Source organism: Oncorhynchus mykiss, unplaced genomic scaffold (assembly GCF_013265735.2).
Source record: "Oncorhynchus mykiss isolate Arlee unplaced genomic scaffold, USDA_OmykA_1.1 un_scaffold_140, whole genome shotgun sequence".
Taxonomy (NCBI): domain Eukaryota; kingdom Metazoa; phylum Chordata; class Actinopteri; order Salmoniformes; family Salmonidae; genus Oncorhynchus; species Oncorhynchus mykiss.
The window spans coordinates 1,485,001-1,491,734 of record NW_023493664.1 but is presented as its reverse complement, the minus strand read 5'-3'; the positions used below and the strand labels follow the sequence as shown (position 1 = coordinate 1,491,734).

Sequence of the window (6,734 nt, the reverse complement as noted above, 5' to 3'; positions counted from 1 at the left end):
GCTGAAACAGAGCAGTACCTTCTCCATACAGCTAGACTGACCATAACAGCTGAAACAGAGCAGTACCTCCTCCATACAGCTAGACTGACCCTACCAGCTGAAACAGAGCAGTACCTTCTCCTCCATACAGCTAGACTGACCATAACAGCTGAAACAGAGCAGTACCTTCTCCAGACAGCTAGACTGACCATACCAGCTGAAACAGAGCAGTACCTTCTCCATACAGCTAGACTGACCATACCAGCTGAGACAGAGCAGTACCTCCTCCTCCATACAGCTAGACTGACCATACCAGCTGAAACAGAGCAGTACCTTCTCCATACAGCTAGACTGACCATACCAGCTGAAACAGAGCAGTACCTTCCCCATACAGCTAGACTGACCATACCAGCTGAAACAGAGCAGTACCTTCTCCTCCATACAGCTAGACTGACCATACCAGCTGAAACAGAGCAGTACCTCCTCCATACAGCTAGACTGACCATACCAGCTGAAACAGAGCAGTACCTTCTCCATACAGCTAGACTGACCATACCAGCTGAAACAGAGCAGTACCTCCTCCTCCATACAGCTAGACTGACCATACCAGCTGAAACAGAGCAGTACCTTCTCCATACAGCTAGACTGACCATACCAGCTGAGACAGAGCAGTACCTTCTCCATACAGCTAGACTGACCATACCAGCTGAAACAGAGCAGTACCTCCTCCTCCATACAGCTAGACTGACCATACCAGCTGAAACAGAGCAGTACCTTCTCCATACAGCTAGACTGACCATACCAGCTGAGACAGAGCAGTACCTTCTCCATACAGCTAGACTGACCATACCAGCTGAAACAGAGCAGTACCTCCTCCTCCATACAGCTAGACTGACCATACCAGCTGAAACAGAGCAGTACCTTCTCCATACAGCTAGACTGACCGTACCAGCTGAGACAGAGCAGTACCTTCTCCATACAGCTAGACTGACCATACCAGCTGAAACAGAGCAGTACCTTCTCCTCCATACAGCTAGACTGACCATACCAGCTGAGACAGAGCAGTACCTTCTCCATACAGCTAGACTGACCATACCAGCTGAAACAGAGCAGTACCTCCTCCTCCATACAGCTAGACTGACCATACCAGCTGAAACAGAGCAGTACCTTCTCCTCCATACAGCTAGACTGACCATACCAGCTGAAACAGAGAAGTACCTTCTCCAGACAGCTAGACTGACCCTACCAGCTGAAACAGAGCAGTAGCTTCTCCAGACAGCTAGACTGACCATACCAGCTGAAACAGAGAAGTACCTTCTCCAGACAGCTAGACTGACCCTACCAGCTGAAACAGAGCAGTACCTTCTCCAGACAGCTAGACTGACCATACCAGCTGAAACAGAGCAGTACCTTCTCCTCCATACAGCTAGACTGACCATACCAGCTGAAACAGAGCAGTACCTTCTCCTCCATACAGCTAGACTGACCATACCAGCTGAAACAGAGCAGTACCTTCTCCATACAGCTAGACTGACCATACCAGCTGAGACAGAGCAGTACCTTCTCCATACAGCTAGACTGACCATACCAGCTGAAACAGAGCAGTACCTTCTCCTCCAGACAGCTAGACTGACCATACCAGCTGAAACAGAGCAGTACCTTCTCCATACAGCTAGACTGACCATACCAGCTGAAACAGAGCAGTACCTTCTCCATACAGCTAGACTGACCATACCAGCTGAAACAGAGCAGTACCTCCTCCATACAGCTAGACTGACCATACCAGCTGAAACAGAGCAGTACCTTCTCCATACAGCTAGACTGACCATACCAGCTGAAACAGAGCAGTACCTTCTCCTCCAGACAGCTAGACTGACCATACCAGCTGAAACAGAGCAGTACCTTCTCCTCCAGACAGCTAGACTGACCATACCAGCTGAAACAGAGCAGTACCTTCTCCTCCAGACAGCTAGACTGACCATACCAGCTGAAACAGAGCAGTACCTTCTCCAGACAGCTAGACTGACTATACCAGCTGAAACAGAGCAGTACCTCCTCCATACAGCTAGACTGACCATACCAGCTGAAACAGAGCAGTACCTTCTCCATACAGCTAGACTGACCATACCAGCTGAAACAGAGCAGTACCTCCTCCAGACAGCTAGACTGACCATAACAGCTACAATGGGTCTGAATATTTCTGTTTTATATTTTTAATACATTTGCAAAAAATGTCAAAAAACCTGTTTTCACTTTATCAACATGGGTTGTTGTGTGTATGTTGATGAAGATTTGTTTGTATTTAATAAGACTGTAACGTAACAAAATGTGGGAAAAGTCAAGGGATCTGAATGCTTTCAGAAAGCCCTGAACGTGGTCGAGATGCCAAATATCAGTGCTGCCAACTTACACTTATAGCCAATGCTGTCTGAGACCCACACAGCTCACCACTAGGTAAAGCTCCGCCTTATATCCGCTCACTGGTCACCATAACAACACCCACCCGTAGCATGCGCTCCAGCAGGTTTATCTCACTGGTCACCATAACAACACCCATCCGTGGCACGCGCTCCAGCAGGTTTATCTCACTGGTCACCATAACAACACCCACCACCCGTAGCACGCGCTCCAGCAGGTTTATCTCACTGGTCACCATAACAACACCCATCCGTGGCACGCGCTCCAGCAGGTTTATCTCACTGGTCACCATAACAACACCCATCCGTAGCACGCGCTCCAGCAGGTATATTTCACTGGTCATCCCCAAAGCCAACACCTCCTTTGGCCGCCTTTTCTTCCTGTTCTCTGCTGCCAATGACTGGAACGAATTGCAAAAATCACTGAAGTTGGAGACTTATATCTCCCTCACTAACTTTAAGCACCAGCTAACTGAGCAGCTTACCGACCGCTGCAGCTGTACACAGCCCATCTGTAAATAGCCCATCTGTAAATAGCCCATCCAACCAACTACCTACCTCATCCCCATATTTGTTTTTATTTTTTTGCTCTTTTGCACACCAGTATTTCTACTTGCACATCGTCATCTGCACATCTATCTCTCCAGTGTTAATTACTAAATTGTTATTATTTCGCCTCTATGGCCTATTTATTGCCTTACCTCCCTAATCTTACCTCATTTGCACACACTGTATATAGACTTTTCTATTGTGTTATTGACTGTACGTTTGTTTATTCCATGTGTAACTCTGTGTTGTTTGTGTCACACTGCTTTGCTTTATGTTGGCCAGGTCGCAATTATAAAAGAGAACTTGTTCTCAACTGGGCCTACCTGGTTTAATAAAGGTGAAATAAAAAATGAAAACATCAACCCTGTCTCTCTCTTTATCTCCTTCCAGACTGAAGAAGCTCCAGAGAGCCCTTACCAGGCCAGCCTGAACCCCGCCCAGCACCACCCCTCCTCCAGGAAACACAGTTAGGTCAACCACCCACATCTAGTGTTCTATTTTCAATCCAGTCCATTACAAGTCCTAAGCTGTGTTCCAATACTCATACTAACCATACTATTTGTGATGTAAATTCAGTATGTAGTCTGCTTATTGGTCATAGTGTGGATATAGTTATGACAAAAGTTCCCAGATGTCGTAACGACATTTGCAAAAAATACAAAGTAATCAAGCAGTGGACACTACGTCTGTGCTTTTAAGGCCCATAATGCAATTCTTCCTGAAAATGGGCGTGGCTTCACAACATTTTCAGATTTGAAGAAAATGGGGGAAGACATGCAGCCTTAGTCCAAACCCCGACGAGAGCAGATTCAAATCCATCGCTTTAACTAACCAAGACAAATGTCAAGAAAATGTTGAGCAATGTAACAAAGTAATGACTTTTCAAATAAGTTACCTTACACCTTATGTTGGCTGACAACATAGCATATCATTACAGCAGTATGTACTGGTATGTTAGTTAGCTACGCTGTCATTGTGAACCATATAGCATATCATTACAGCAGTATGTACTGGTATGTTAGTTAGCTACACTGTCCTTATGAACTATATAGCATATCATTACAGCAGTATGTACCGGTATGTTAGTTAGCTACCTAACGTTAGTTGGCTACCAATACATCAAACCTGCCAGTATATTAACTATATGCTATCTAACTAACTACCCAACTGTGTGTTCGTAAATTGCGTTTCGCTCTCAGAGCGGACACTGGACACTCTGGTTGATCCGAGAGTTCTGACCTCACAACGGCAGTCAAAAGCACCCGAGCTAACTGGCTAACGTTGGCTAGCTACTTCCAGACACATAATGAGAGAACAGCCGACTCTGACCATGTTACTCTCCCTAGCAGAGCTGGTTGGGCTGTTTTCGTGTTATCCAGAGCGTTGGTGAATGTAACTGTTGGCCTCCATTTAATGACGCTTTCTTTGACGATGTTTACTGACCCCCGGCTCGTATTCAACAGGTTTTGAGCGTTGGTAAATTCGTCAGTTATTCTGCGCTCTCTGGCACACAGACGAGAGTCCTCTGAAATCAGAGCAGATAGCCGGAGGGAATTTACCAACGCAACCTATTGACTTGATTATTCACGTCATTCTTAGCTTAGCTAAGTGGTATAGTCGTTGAGCGCTCTCAATGGACATTATTAATGGAGCCGTAAGATGTCTAGCTAGTCATTTGCTATGCTAATAAGCTGGCAAGAAGTTGCATAGCAACAGCATCAACTTCCGGTAGACAGGCAAAGCGCTAGTACACTCAACTGAAAGGATACCGTTGGTTTACAGTATACTAAAATGAACTAATAGTATATAGTGTATACACATTAAGTATGTAGTATACAGTATGTTAGTATGGGTATTGGAACACAGCTCTAGACCTATAGACTAATAGTATATAGTATATAGTATACAGTATGTTAGTATGGGTATTGGAACACAGCTCTAGTCTCTAGACCTATAGACTAATAGTATATAGTATGTAGTATGTAGTATACAGTATGTTAGTATGGGTATTGGAACACAGCTCTAGTCTCTAGACCTATAGACTAATAGTATATAGTATGTAGTATGTAGTATACAGTATGTTAGTATGGGTATTGGAACACAACTCTAGTCTCTAGACCTATAGACTAATAGTATATAGTATACAGTATGTTAGTATGGGTATTGGAACACAGCTCTAGTCTCTAGACCTATAGACTAATAGTATATAGTATACAGTATGTAGTATACAGTATGTTAGTATGGGTGTTGGAACACAACTCTAGTCTCTAGACCTATAGACTAATAGTATATAGTATATAGTATACAGTATGTTAGTATGGGTGTTGGAACACAGCTCTAGTCTCTAGACCTATAGACTAATAGTATATAGTATACAGTATGTAGTATACAGTATGTTAGTATGGGTGTTGGAACACAGCTCTAGTCTCTAGACCTATAGACTAATAGTATATAGTATACAGTATGTAGTATACAGTATGTTAGTATGGGTGTTGGAACACAGCTCTGGTCTCTAGACCTATAGACTAATAGTATATAGTATACAGTATGTAGTATACAGTGTGTTAGTATGGGTGTTGGAACACAGCTCTAGTCTCTAGACCTATAGACTAATAGTATATAGTATACAGTATATAGTATACAGTATGTTAGTATGGGTGTTGGAACACAGCTCTAGTCTCTAGACTAATAGTATATAGTATACAGTATGTAGTATACAGTATGTTAGTATGGGTATTGGAACACAGCTCTAGTCTCTAGACCTATAGACTAATAGTATACAGTATGTAGTATACAGTATGTAGTATACAGTATGTAGTATACAGTATGTTAGTATGGGTATTGGAACACAGCTCTAGTCTCTAGACCTATAGACTAATAATATATAGTATGTAGTATACAGTATGTTAGTATGGGTATTGGAACACAGCTCTAGTCTCTAGACCTATAGACTAATAATATATAGTATGTAGTATACAGTATGTAGTATACAGTATGTAGTATACAGTATGTTAGTATGGGTATTGGAACACAGCTCTAGTCTCTAGACCTATAGACTAATAGTATACAGTATGTAGTATACAGTATGTAGTATACAGTATGTAGTATACAGTATGTTAGTATGGGTATTGGAACACAGCTCTAGTCTCTAGACCTATAGACTAATAATATACAGTATGTAGTATACAGTATGTAGTATACAGTATGTAGTATACAGTATGTTAGTATGGGTATTGGAACACAGCTCTAGTCTCTAGACCTATAGACTAATAGTATACAGTATATAGTATGTTAGTGTGGGTATTAGAACACAGCTCTAGTCTCTAGACCTATGGACTAATAGTATACAGTATGTAGTATACAGTATGTTAGTATGGGTATTGGAACACAGCTCTAGTCTCTAGACCTATAGACTAATAGTATATAGTATATAGTATATAGTATACAGTATGTTAGTATGGGTATTGGAACACAGCTCTAGTCTCTAGACTAATAGTATATAGTATACAGTATGTAGTATACAGTATGTTAGTATGGGTATTGGAACACAGCTCTAGTCTCTAGACCTATAGACTAATAATATATAGTATGTAGTATACAGTGTGTTAGTATGGGTATTGGAACACAGCTCTAGTCTCTAGACCTATAGACTAATAATATACAGTATGTAGTATACAGTATGTAGTATACAGTATGTTAGTATGGGTATTGGAACACAGCTCTAGTCTCTAGACCTATGGACTAATAGTATACAGTATGTAGTATACAGTATGTTAGTATGGGTATTGG

At 42.2% G+C, this 6,734-nt stretch overlaps 1 protein-coding gene across 1 annotated transcript in view; it reads left to right on the top strand.

Moving 5' to 3' along the window:
- The first annotated feature begins 3,331 nt into the window (after positions 1 to 3,331).
- The window catches only part of LOC118947127 (unconventional myosin-XV-like), a 51,905-nt gene continuing 48,502 nt past the window's right edge, over positions 3,332 to 6,734 (top strand). The window contains exon 1 of the mRNA XM_036972341.1: positions 3,332 to 3,411. The gene's annotated coding sequence lies outside the window, so the exon portion shown is untranslated. The remainder of the gene's footprint in view (positions 3,412 to 6,734) is intronic.